Below are 15,052 nucleotides of genomic sequence, written 5' to 3' on the forward strand. Positions count from 1 at the left end.
TGGATTTATCCTGTGTGGGACTCTCTGCACTTCCTAGACTTGATTATTTCCTTTCCCATATTAGGGACATTTTCAACTATAATCTCTTCAAATATTTTCTCAGTCCCATTCGTATTCTCTTTTTCTTCTAGGACCCCTATAATTGAAATGTTGGTGTGTTTAATGTTGTCCCAGAGGTCTCTGAGACTGTCCTCAATTCTTTTCATTCTTTTTTCTTTATTCTGCTCTGTGGTAGTTATTTCCACTATTTTATATTCCAGGTCACTTATCCGTTCTTCTGCCTCAGTTATTCTGCTATTGATTCCTTCTAGATAATTTTTAATTTCATTTATCGTGTTATCATTGTTCATTTTCTCTTTAGTTCTTCTAGATCCTTTTTAAGCATTTCTTGTATTTTCTCCATTCTATTTCCAAGATTTTGGATCATCTTTACTATCATTACTTTGAATTCTTTTTCAGGTAGACTGCCTATTTCTCTTCATTTGTTTGGTCTGGTGGGTTTTTACCTTGCTCCTTCATCTGCTGTGTGTTTTCTGTCTTCTCTTTTTGCTTAACTTGCTGTGTTTTTGATCTCCTTTTCACAGGCTGCAGGTTCATAGTTCCCATTGTTTTTGATGTCTGTCCCCAGTGGCTAAGGTTGGTTCAGTGGGTTATGTAGGCTTCCTAGTGGAGGGGACTGGTGCCTGTGTTCTGGTGGATGAGGCTGGATCTTGTTTTTTCTGGTGGTTAGGACCACGTCCAGTGTTGTGTTTTGGGGTGTCTGTGACCTTATTATGATCTTATGCAGCCTCTCTGCTAATGGGTGAGGTTGTGTTCCTGTCTTGCTAGTTGTTTGTCATAGGGTGTCCAGCACTGTAGCTTGCTGGTCATTGAGGGGAGCTGGGTCTTAATGTTGAGGTGGAGATCTCTGGGAGAGCTTTTGCTGTTTGATATTATGTGGAGCTGGGAGGTCTCTGGTGGACCAATGTCCTGAACTCGGCTCTCCTACCCAGCTGGAGCACCAAGACCCTGTCCACCACATGGCTCAGAAGAAAATGGAGAAAAAAAGAAAGAAAGAAGAGAAAATTAAAATGAAATAATTAAAATAAAATAATTTTAAATTATTAAAAATAAAGAAAAATTAGAAAGTAATGAAATAAAAGAAAGACAGAAGAGAGCAACCAAAAAACGTCTCCACCAATGATAACAAGCTCTAGAAAACTATATTAAAACAACAACAACAACAACAAAAAAACCACATCAGACAGAACCCTAGGACAAATTGTAAAGCACAGCTACACAGTCAAAATTACACAAAGTCCGCCACCTCAATTTTGGGATGATTCGTTGTCTAATCAGGTATTCCAGAGATGAAGGGTACATCAAGTTGATTGTGGGGATTTAATCTGCTGCTCCTGAGGTTGCTGGGAGAGATTTCCCTTTCTCTTCTTTGCTCCCACAGCTCCTGGGGTTCAGCTTTGGATTTGGCCCCACCTCTGCATGTAGGTCACCTGAGACCGTCTGTTCTTACCTCAGACACAACGGGGAAAAGGAGCGGGTGGTTCGGGACCTCTGGCTCACTCAGGCTGGGGCATGGGAGGGGTACGGAATGCGGGGTGAACCTGTGGTGGTAGAGTCCTGCCTGACGTTGCAACAGCCTGAGGTCCACCATGTGTTCTCCTGGGGAAATTGTCCCTGGATCATGGGACCCTGGCAGTGGTGGGCTACACAGGCTTCTGGGAGGGGAGATGTGGATAGTGACCTATGCTTGCACACAGTCTTCTTGGTGGCGGCAGCAGCAGCCTCAGCACTTCATGCCCGTCTCTGGGGTCTACACTGATAGCCGCAGCTCGCGCCCCTCTCTGGAGCTCGTTTAGGTGGTGCTCTGAATCCCCTCTCCTTGCGCACTCCGAAACAATTTTCTCTTGCCTCTTGGGCAGGTCCAGATATTTTCCCGGACTCCCTCCTGGCTAGCTGTGGTGCACTAACCCCTTCAGGCTGTGTTCACACAGCCAAACCCAGTCCTCTCCCTGGGATCTGACCTCCGAAGCCCGAGCCTCAGCTCCCAGCTCCCGCCCACCCTGGCCGATGAGCAGACAAGCCTCTCGGGCTGGTGAGTGCTGGTCGGCACTGATCCTCTGTGCAGGAATCTCTCCGCTTTGCCCTCTGCACCCCTATTGCTACGCTCTCCTCCATGGCTCCAAAGCTGCCCCCCCGCCACCCCCCTGTCTCCACCAGTGAAGGGACTTCCTAGTGTGTGGAAACCTTTCCTCCTTCACAGCTACCTCCCAGAGGTGCAGGTCCCACCCCTACTCTTTTGTCTGTTTTTTCTTTTTTCTTTTGCCCTACTTAGGTACGTGGGGAGTTTCTTGCCTTTTGGGAAGTCTGAGATCTTCTGCCAGCGTTCAGTAGGTGTTTTGTAGGAGTTGTTCCACATGTAGATGTATTTCTGATGTATTTGTGGGGAGGAAGTTGATCTCCACGTCTTACTCCTCTGCCGTCTTGAAGGTCTCCCCTCATTTTCTTGATTATAGTGATGGTTTCATGGAAGTCTACATGTCATAATTCATCAAACTGTGCTCTTAAATAATGCATTTCTTTATGTCAATTATAGCACAATATAGGTGTTAAAAATACAGACTGTGATTATAATCATTAGTTAATATATTCCTTATTACTGATATTTACAGGACCCACACTAAACAATTGGAAAAATAGACTTTTTTTTCACTTCTCTCCAACATATTCTCCTCCAGTCTCTAGGTGTGAAAAGTAATATAGAGAATCCTCACTAAAATGGAGTAGGGAGGCCAGAACAGGGAGCCCTCATGCACTTACCACTCAAACTCAATACAGATTTCACCGGAAGAGACAAACTGCATCTCTGGCAGGAAGTGACTAATTTGCCACTCTCAGCAGAAGGATGAGAGAGTTCTGTCTGACTGACAGTGGGTCAGCTAATGAGAGACTGTAACAACTCAGCCAATGAAAAGCCACTATATTTTGAACTCCCAGTTTCCTCCAACAGACTTCTTGTTTGTACTAGCCCCTCCCACTTCCCCTTCTCTGTACAAAAGTTTCCTCTCTTTTGTTTTACGCAAACTTGCATGAGTTTTGCTATAGTTGCATGTCCCAAATTGCATTTTTTTTTTTTTTTTGGCCTCACGGCATGGCATGTGGTATCTTAGTTCCCTCCCCAAATAAACCCATTTGCTAGTAAAATAACTGGCTGTTTCATTGTTTTAGATTAACATGTTTTTTTTTTTCCTACTCTTTTAAGTCTCCTAGGACACATGTTTTTATATTATCCTGCCCTAGTCAGAAAGAGTGGAGAGAAAGACACATGTTGCCTAGGTGCCAGGTATTCAACATAACATACTTGAGAACTATTGTTATGCTTTAGGAGTCATTTCCATTTTAAATGGAAACCTGAGAAGCCTTACTTAACATAAAGCAATGCATTACACATGGTAAAATGACAGGTAGTATTACATCTTAGTAGAGTGTGGGTTGATTTAGGGAAGGAGGTCTCCAGGGTTATTTTCATTGATCAACAAATAACATATTCTTTTCTAAAGTTGGCTTTGAGTCCTAGTAATAACAATGCCTTATATTTGTATAGGATGTTAGTGATTACAAAGTGTTTTCACATTTATTATCTCATTCGTGCATGCAAAGTCCTTTTGAGGTGAATTAGCTACAGTTTATGAATAATAAAGTTGACAGTTACCACAGTTCAACCATTTGCTTTCTATTCAAAAGCAAAAGTGGAATTTTAACCAAATTAATTTGACTCCTTGTTCAACAATCTATCATCCAAACATAGCTACATCCATTTGAAATGACAAATTCCTTGAAAGCAATGCACTTCTGCTTCCTTTTAATTTCATAAGACCCTCCCTAAAGCAATCAACAATTTTGCTTGACTTATGGATTGAACTTTTGGCAATTTTAAATAAACGTTTAATTTCAGTGTATGGGAATGGAGATAAGAATCCTGCAAAATAATGAAGTGACTTATGGAAAATAAAATGCTATAGATCCTTGCTCTAAATCACTAAATTCATGTTTTATTTCTTCTTATTGAATAAAGAAAAAGTGAGGATAAAGCTATGCAGTATGTATATGATTAAGGGATGCAGCCATATTTCAACACTCTTGATCTCCACGCGACCTGTATTTTTTTCAAGAATTTGCTTACACAGCCAGTGATCATGCTCTTCACTACCTTCTCTAAGGATTCAAACCTCCCTCATTGTCTTGTCCATCATAGAACACAACTTCTATGCTGGAGATTGTGTGGTTCTTTTTTTTTTTTTTTTGGCAGTACGCGGGCCTCTCACTGTTGTGGCCTCTTCTGTTGCAGAGCACAGGCTCCAGACGCACAGGCTCAGCGGCCATGGCTCATGGGCCCAGCCGCACCGCAGCATGTGGGATCTTCCCGGACTAGGGTACAAACCCATGTGCCCTGCATAGTCCTTCACTTTAAGGAGCTACCAATCTAACTAAGAAGGGAAGATTAAAAAATTGTTAAAAACAATAAACTAAAGATACCACTAGAATTTTAATATATCTTGCTTATTTGACAGAATTCTTAAAGAAACCATAAAATCACATTTTGTAATCACTTTTTTTCTAGATCATGAAACTGATGCATAATAAATGGCCTTAGAAAACACAGTTAGAAAGTGATAGAGACAGGCCTTAAATCTTAGTATGACTCCAAAATCATGATGATCTTTCCACAAATCCATAATGAAAAGTAAATACCCATGTATATATATTCTACTGATTCACAGACAAGTAACCAAAGTAATTCAAAGGAAAAAAATATAGTCTTTTCAGCAAATTGTGCTAAAACAATCACATATCCACATGCAAAATATAAATCTCAGCCCTTACCTCACACCTTATACAAGAAATAACCTTAAATGTATCATAGACTTAAACATGTAAAAGCTAAAACTATAAAATTTCTAGAAGAAATGACAGGAGGAAACTTTGTGACTTTTGATTAGGCAAAGATTTCTTAAACAGGACACAAACAGTATAACTCAGAAAAGAAAAAGCAAAATAAATTGAACGTCATCAAAATTTGAAACTTCTACTTCACAAAGACACTGTTAGAGAATGAAACGACAAGCTACAGACTTGGAGAAAACATGACCCAAACCCCTGTGTAGTAAAGGCATATTTAGATAATATATAAACACTCTTAAAATTAATAATAATAAGATAGCCCAATTTTTAAAATGGGCAAAAGATTTGAACAGATACTCCACTAAGAAGATATGTGGATGGCAATGTTTGACATCATTAGTTATTAGAAAAACACAAATTAAAACCATAATGACAGGGGCTTCCCTGGTGGCTCAGTAGTTAAGAATCTGCCTGCTAATGCAGGGGACATGGGGTCGAGCCCTGATCCGGGAAGCTCCCACATGCTGCAGAGCAACTAAACCTGTATACCACAACAACTGAGCCTGCGTTCTGGAGCCTGTGAGCCACAACTACTGAAGCCCTTGTGCCTAGATCCTGTGCTCTGCAGTGGGAGAGGCCTCCAAAGTGACAAGCCTGCACACTGGAACGAAGAGCAGCCCCTGCTTGCTACAACTAGAGAAAGCCCGTGTGCAGCAATGGAGACCTGATGCAGCCAAAAGTAAAATAAATAAATTTAGAAAAATACCACAATGACATCATTGCATATCTACTAGATATCTAAAGTTAAAAAAAAAAAACACTGACAATACTAAGTTTGATTAGTATGTGATGCCACTGAAACCCTCATACATTTTTTATCATAATGCAAAATGGTGCAGGTATTTAAAAAATCGTTAGCATTTCTACATAGTGTTAAATATCTATATCTTATAATTCAGTAGTCCCACTCAGTATTATGACCCCCCCAAAACAGAAGCATTTTCCACACAAAGATTTGTGCATATTTGTATAAACTTATTCATAATAGTCAATATTGGAATCAAGCCAAAGATCCATCACATGGTAAACATATAAACAAATTGTGGTATAGCCATATAATGGAATGCTACCTAACCATTAAAATGAATGAACTGTTGATACATGAAACAGTATGGATGGATCTCAAAGGCATTATACCAGAAAACACATACTGTATGATTCCACTTAAATGAAATTCTGAAAAAGGCAAAAGTATAGAGACAGAAAAGGTTGGTGGTCACCAGGCATTGGGGGTGGAAGATTATAGAATTATAGAATTGACTACAAATATAGAATTGACTACAAATAGTCATGAGGGAACTTTTTTTGGTAATGGAAATGTTCTATATCTTGATGGTAGTGTTGGTTGAATGACAGTCTATCTTTAACAAAGTTCACCAGTGGCACACTCAAAAAGGAGAATTTTACTATATATAAATTACCTTTCAAAAACCTGATTAATAAAAAAAGTGATACATATTAGTAAGTGCAAAAAGGTTTCAGAGGAGGAAAGAAATCTAGGGAATGAAATAATCCACAAAGACTCCCTTGTGTGAAAAATGAGAGAGCTTTCCAGTGGGGAATGAGTGTGAGGAAAAGCACACAGATCACTGTTTACAGAAGAATGAGATGATTCATACGTTTGTTTGAACTTTCCTCCTGGGGGAGTAAAGGGGCCCTGGTTCTTTGTTCAATGAGGTTTGAGGTTCTAAGGGCCAGAGATGGGCACAACACTAAAAGTAAAATTAACCTAACTCTCAAGCTGGAAATCAAATCATAAAGAAAATCTTCAAAGCAGTATCCAAGTTTGGCACATAGTCAAGAACTGATAGTATGAACAAAACATCAAAGTGTTCTGGCCTTTAGACTCTGATCAGAATCAGGGGACAAGAAACTGGACAGCAATCAGGGAAATAAAATGGCTGTGAAGTTTACAAAGGTGAATACAAGACTAGACCTGGAGAGATTCAGTCAGGGTCTGTGGGCACCTAGAACTCAAATATTTTTTTAGGACCCGACAGTCTTGTTCTATTGTAAAAAAAAGCTATTGAGAATATTAAGTTGGTTCAGCTGAAGAAATAGTTCAAAATGGAGGGCTTCCCTGGTGGTGCAGTGGTTGAGAGTCTGCCTGCCAATGCAGGGGACACGGGTTCGTGCCCTGGTCCGGGAGGATCCCACATGCCGCGGAGCGGCTAGGCCCGTGAGCCATGGCCACTGAGCCTGTGCGTCTGGAGCCTGTGCTCTGCAATGGGAGAGGCCACGGCAGTGAGAGGCCCGCGTACTGTAAAAAACAAACAAACAAACAAAATGGAGAGGAATGGGGGACACAATTACAGGTATAATTTGTCAAATCTAGTTCTGTCTATATTCTACTGAATTCAAATAATGCTAAAATGTAGGGTTTTATGGTGGTAATTCATGGATTGACATTATAATATTTTATTAATAATCAAAACAACTTTCTGGGACTTCCCTGGTGGTCCAGTGGTAAAGAATCTGCCTTGCAATGCAGGGGATGTGGGTTCGATCCCTGGTCAGGGTACTAAGATCTCACATGTCACGGGGCAACTAAGCATGAGTGCCACAGCTACTGAGCTTGCGTGCCTCAACTAGAGCCTGCATGCCACAAAATACAGAGCCCATGGGCCCTGGAACCTGTGTGCCACAACTAGAGAGAAGCCCATGCACCACAATGAAGATCCCACACGCCTCAAGAAAAGATTCCTCATGCCTCAACGAAGATCCCGCATGCCACAACTAAGACCCAATGTAGCCAAAAAAATAAAGACAAACAAACAAACAACAACTTTCCAAAAAGTTTCACTTTCTTGCATCCTATAATAATAATTGCTTGCACATATTCATCAAAGTGAGAGATTTAGTGAGGTAATCAGTGACCTAGGGAGTGAAAATGTAGTTGGCTTGAGCTATGCTTACTGGGCCCTAAGTTTTATTTCTTAAGACTGAGGCTAAGATGATTAAATGGTGAGTGCCAAAGTGTGTTTCTCAGTTGTTTCCTGGAAGTACTGCTGGCTGTTTCATTCCCTTCCTTTTCAGGGCAATTGCACGAATTTACTATGTTATTAAATTATTAATTCATTCAGTGAACATTTATTAAATATCAACTATATTCCTGACACTATTTAATGCTCTGAGGGACAGGGTAACATTGGTACAGTGTCGTGGGATTTGAAGCTTTAAAACACAAAAATGAATAGGATACCATATCTGCTTTCAAATTCTCATATTAAGATATATAAAAAAGATATATAGCTGTTGAATGTACTGGAATCTTACCTATGCTTCAAGGATAGATATTAGATCATGAGCCATCTATTAATGACATAAATATATTGTTGTAAAATACACTACTAAAAGTGGGATCCTCACAATACTTTCTAGGGATTAGTATAGTATTCTCCATTCCTCCACCAATAAAATTTATAGTTAGATTCTGAAAGAATCAGAGCAGGTGAGAATCAACTTCTAAAAATTATTTGTTCAGTTTATAAAGGCACATTGAACCAGCTCTTAGTTTCATTTATCTTGTCTATTAAAAAATTTATTGTCATTTATTTCCCCTCTAAGTTTTGTTATTTCTTTCCTTCTACTAACTTTGGGCTTTGCTTGTTCTTTTTTTGTTTCTTAAGGTTCAAAGTTATGTTGTTTATTTGAGACTTTTCTTCTTTCTTCATTGATCACTATGAGCTTACCACTTAGAACTTTCTTTACTGCATCCTATAAATTTTGGTATATTACTTTTCCACTTTTGTTTGTCTCAAGATATTTTTTATTTCTCATTTGATTTCTTCTTTGACCCATTGGTTATTCAGTAGCATGTTGTTTAACCTCCACATATTTGTGAATTTTCCAGTTATTTACACATAGTTAATTTCCAGTTTCATACCACTGTGGTTGGAAAAAAGTGCTTGATGTGATTTCAACCCTGTTAAATTTATTAAGCCTTGTTTTATGGCCTACCATGTGATCTATCTTGGAAAATGTTCCATGTGAACTTGAGAAGAATGTGTGTTCTGTTGCTTTTGGATGAAATGTCCTGTAAATATCTAAGTCAACCTTTTCTAACATGTTGTTTAAGGCTGATGTTTTCTTACTAATTCTCTTTATGGATGATATATCCATTGATATAAGTGGGTTACTAAAGTCCTCTACTATTATTGTATTGCTGTCTATTACTCACTTGAGGTCTGTTAATGTTTGCTTTTTATATTTAGTTGCTCCTATCATGAATGAAAATAATATTTGTTCGATTGAATTCTTTATTGTTATGTCATGCATTTCTTTGACTCTTACTACAGTCTTTATTTTAAAGTTCAACTTCTCTGATATAAGAATATCCTCTCCAGGTTTCTTTTGGTTTCCATTTGCATAGAATATCTCTTTTCAGCCCTTTACTTTCAGTCTGTGTGTGTCCTTACATCTAAAGTGTGTCTCTTATAGTCAGCATATAGATGAGTATTATTTTGTTTCTTTTTATCCATTCAGCCACTCTATGTCTTTTGATTGGAGAATTTAGTCAATTTACATTTAAAATAATTATTGATAGATATGTACTTATTGCCATTTTGTTAATTGTTTTCTAGCTATTTTTGTAGTTCCTATCTGTATCTTTACTCTCTTGTTCACTTCCTTTGGTAGTGTGCTTATATTCATTTCTCTTTATCTTTTGTATATTTACTATAGGTTTTTGCTTTGTGGTTACCATGAGACTTACATATAACAACTTATATTTGTAACAGTCTATTTTAAGTTGATAACAAATTAACTTTGATCTCATTCTAAAGCTCAACATGTTTACTTTCTCCCCCTTTCCTTTATGTATTTAATGTCCCATTTTATGTCTTTTTATCTTGTATATTACTTAACTAATTATTGTAATCATAGTTACTTTTACTACTTTTGTCTTTTAACCTTCATAATAGCTTTATAAGTAATTAATCCACTACCTTTACAATATATTTAGTTTTCCATTGAGATTTATTCTTTCATATGTGTTTTGTTACTAATTAGCCCCTCTTTCTCTTCATCTTAAAGAAGTCCCTTTACCACTTCTTATAATACTGGTTTAGTGGTGATGAACTACTTTAGTTTTTATTTGGAAGACTCTTTATATCTCCTTAAATTCTGAGCCACAACTATGCTGGGTAGATTATTTTTTTTTCCCAGCACTTTGAATATATCATGCCACTCCCTTCTAGGCCTGCAAAGAGGCCTAGAAGGGAGTGGCCTTGTGTTGAAAAATCTTCTGATAGTTTTATGGGGGTTCTCATGTATGTAACAGATTGTTTTTCTCTTGCTAAGTTTAATATTGTCTCCCTATCTTTAACTTCTGACATTTAGTTATAACATGCGTTGGTGTGGGTCTCTTTGGGTTCATCTTATTTGGAACTTTCTGGACTTCCTGGAACTAAGAAATGGTTCCTTGAAAATATAAACAAAAATTGATGAACTTTTAACTAGACTCAGCAAGAAAAGAAAAAAAAGAGAGAATATTCAAATAAATAAAATCAAAGATGAAAGAGGAGTATCACAGCTGATACCACGGAAGTAAAAAGAATCATAAGGGACTGCTGTGAACAATGATACACAAAAAAATTGAGCAATCTACAAGAAATGGATAAGATCCTAGAAACATATAACCTATTAGGACTGAATCATGATGAAATAGAAAAATGAACAGACAGATTACTGATAAGGAGATTGAATCAGTCATCAAAAACCTCCCAAAAAACTAGTCCAGGACCAGATGGCTTCACTGGTGGATTCTACCTAATGTTCAAAGAGAATTAATTATCAATTTTTCTCAAACTCTTCCAAAAATTAAAAGAAAGGGGAACTCTTCCAAATACATTTTATAAGGCCATTATGCTGATTCCAAAACTAGGAAAGAATGCCAAGAGAGAGAGAAGATAGGAAGAGAGAGATAGATATTTGGGGGGAGGAGCAGATTAAAGATCAATATTCCTGATAAATATAGATATAAAAATCCTCAAGAAAATATTAGTAAACTGAATTCAGCAATAGATTAAATGGTTCATACACCATGATCAAGTAGGATTTATTTCAGGGATGCAAGGATGTTTCAACATCTGCAAATCAGTTGATGTGATACACCACATTAACAAAATAAAGAATAAAAATTATATGATCACCTCAATAGATGCAGAAAAATATTTGAGAAAATTCAACATCAATTTATGATTAAAAAATAAAAGAAAACCCTTAACGAAGTGTATGGAGGGAATGTACCTCAATATAATAAAAACCATACAGGACAAGGCCACAGTGAACATCATTCTCCATGGTGATAAACTGAAAGCATTTCCTCTAAGATCAGAAAAAAGACATCTACTCTCACCACTTTTATTCAACATAGTATTGGAACTCCTAGCCAGAGCAATTAGGCAACAAAAAAGAAATGTGTCATCCAAATTGGAAACGTAGAAATAAAATTCACTATTTGCAAATGACTATACTCTATATAGAAAATGCTGAAGACTCCATCAAGAAAGGGTAGAACTAAAAAATGAATTCAGACTTAGCAGCCATCTTGGTTATCAGATTGGCCATCGCAATATCACTGTGCTTGTATTCAAGTGACCATTATTTAATTAATAACAGGGCCAAAAGGTTGGAATAGTGATTCTGGTAATTTGGATATACCAAAGAGAAGTCGTAAACTGTTTCCTTTAAGGGAAAAGGTGACTTAACAAGGAAAAAGAAATTGTAGAACGAAATTGCTACCACCTACGAGCAGACATTTCTTGCTCTGCCCTGAGGAGTGGGAGCTATTTCACGGATGGCACTCTGATCATCAGCAGCTGGACTCCTAAATGTTAAAGCTGCATGGCTGACAGGGTCTTGGTGCTCCAGCCAGGTGTCAGGCCTGAGCCTCTGAGGTGGGAGAGCCGAGTGCAGGACATTAGTCCACCAGAGACCTCCTGGCCCCACATCATATCACACAGTGAAAGCTCTCCCAGAGATCTTCATCTCAATGCTAAGAACCAGCTCCACTCAACGACCAGCAAGCTACAGTGCTGGACACCCTATGCCAAACAACTAGCAAGACAGGAACACAACACCACCCATTAGCAGAGAGGCTGCCTAAAATCATAATAAGGTCACAGACACCTCAAAATATACCACAGGATGTGGTCCTGCCCACCACAAAGACAAGATCCAGCCTCATCCACCAGAACACAGGCAGCAGTCCCCTCCACCAGGAAGCCTACACAACCCACTGAACTAACCTTAGAAACTTAGCCACTGGGGTCAGACACCAAAACCAGAGTGGACTATGAACCTGCAGCCTGTGAAAAGGAGACTCCAAACACAGTAATTTCAGCAAAATGAGAAGACAGAGAAACACACAGCAGATGAAGGAACAAGGTAAAAATCCACCAGACTGAACAAATGAAGAAGAAATAGGCAGTCTACCTGAAAAAGAATTCAGAGTAATGATAGTAAAGTTCATCCAAAATCATGGAAATAGAATGGAGAAAATACAAGAAACGTTTAACAAGAACCTAGAAGAACTAAAGAAAAAACAAACAGTGATAAACAACAGAATAAATGAAATTAAAAATTCTCTAGAAGGAATCAATAGCAGAATAACTGAGGCAGAAGAATGGATAAGTGACCTGGAATATAAAATAGTGGAAATAACTACCACAGAGCAGAATAAAGATAAAAGAATGAAAAGAATTGAGGACAGTCTCAGAGACCACTGGGACAACATTAAACACACCAACATTTCAATTATAGGGGTCCTAGAAGAAGAAGAGAATATGAATGGGACTAAGAAAATACTTGAAGAGATTATAGTTGAAAATGTCCCTAATATAGGAAAGGAAATAATCAAGTCCAGGAAGTGCAGAGAGTCCCATACAGGATAAATCCAAGGAGAAACACACCAAGACACATATTAAACTATCAAAAATTAAATACAAAGAAAACATATTAAAAGCAGCAAGGGAAAAACAACAAATAACATACAAGGGAATCCCCATAAGGTTAACAGCTGATCTTCCAGCAGAAATTCTGCAAGCCAGAAGGGAGTGGCAGGACATAGTTAAAGTGATGAAAGGGAAAAACCTACACCCAAGATTACTCTACTCAGCAAGGATCTCATTCAGATTCGATGGAGAAATTAAAAGCTTTACAGACAAGCAAAAGCTAAGAGAATTCAACTCCAGCAAAGCAGCTTTACAACAAATGCTAAAGGAACTTCTCTAGGTAGGAGACACAAGGGAAGGAAAAGACCTACAAAAACAAACCCCAAACAATTAAGAAAATGATAATAGGAACACACATATTGATAACTACCTTAAATGTAAATGTATTAAATGCTCCAACCAAGAGACATAGGCTGGCTGAATGGATATAAAAACAGGACCCATATATATGCTGTCTACAGGAGACCCACTTCAGACCTAGGGACACATACTGACTGAAAGTGAGGGGATGGAAAAAGATATTCCATGCAAATGTAAATCAAAGGAGAGGTGGAGTAGCAATTCTCATATGAGACAAAATAGACTTTAAAATAAAGGCTATTACAAGAGACAAAGAAGGACACTACATAATGATCAAGGGATCAATCCAAGAAGAAGATATAACAATTGTAAATATTTACGCACCCAACATAGGAGCACCTCAATACATAAGGCAAATGCTAACAGCCATAAAAGGGGAAATCGACAGTAACACAATCATAGTAGGGGACTTTAACACCCCCACTTTCACCAATGGACAGATCATCCAAAATGAAAATAAAAAGGAAACACAAGCTTTAAATGATACATTAAATAAGATGGACTTAGTTGATATTTATAGGACATTCCATCCAAAAACAACAGAATACACTTCCTTCTCAAGTGCTCTTGGAAGATTCTCCAGGATAGATCATACCTTGGGTCACAAATCAAGCCTTGGTAAATTTAAGAAAATTGAAATCGTACCAGGTACGAGCCTACTGTATAGCACAGGGAACTCTACTTGGTGCTTTGTGGTAACCTAACTGGGAAGGAAATCCAAAAAAGAGAGGATACATATTCACTTTACTGTACAGCAGAAAATGACATAACAATGTAAAGTGACTATACTCCAACAAAATAAAAATAAATGAATAAAATAAAATATCTTTTCTGGAAAATAAAATAATGCCTTGTTCATAGTAAGTACATGACCATATATATTAATTTTAATGCTTTGCACTACACTTTTTATTGTTTTGATAAAATTTATGTTACCCCTTATGGATAAAGAATTATTTTATATATTTGACCTCAAACTGGTGTCCAAAGTAGACAAGACCAATGAAGTATAAACAGTATGCTTCTTAGCATCCTGCACATACGAGGTCCTACTATAGCCATGTGTGTATTCATTCAACAGCTGCTCCATTTATACAGATGACACCTAAGTTTGTATCTTTCCTGGACCTCAGTCCTGTGCATTAAGCTGTCCATAAGACATCTCCATTTGGATGCACACAATCATCTCAAACTCATCATTTCCATATTGGAATTTAAATACTGCATTATCTATTCAGGGGAAATCATCATCATAAACTAGTTCTAAAGTGAGACTTTATGAATTATTCTTGACTTTTTCAATAGTTACTTCTACTTCCAGTCGTTAACCATGTACTTTAAATCTATTTCCTGTGTATTTTTAAAGCAATCTATTTTATTCACTCCATTGCCAGTAATTTAATACAGAATACCATAATCATTTGACTAGTTTACTGACACAGTCTTCCAATTATCATTCAACCTTTGTAGTGTACTGTTCTCCTTATGCACTAATATATTATCTCATTTTATAATTTGGGTGTTGATTGAATTTGCAAGCATCCATATTTGATTATGTCATTTTCACATATAAAACTCTTAAAACCTCCTTTCTTTCAGGATAAACCTTCCTTGACATGGATTGTAAATGTCTATATGACCTACTCCCATTTTCTTCTCCAGCCCCATCTCACACAAGTCCTGATTTTGTACTCCAGTCTCCAGTGATAGTAAATGTCTTATAGTTTCTCAAGAATATGACAAGCTAGCATTCCCTTTCTCTGGAACTTTTTAATTTT

Source organism: Grampus griseus, assembly GCF_964374135.1.
Source record: "Grampus griseus genome assembly, chromosome: 17".
In the NCBI taxonomy this organism is placed as follows: Eukaryota; Metazoa; Chordata; class Mammalia; order Artiodactyla; family Delphinidae; genus Grampus; species Grampus griseus.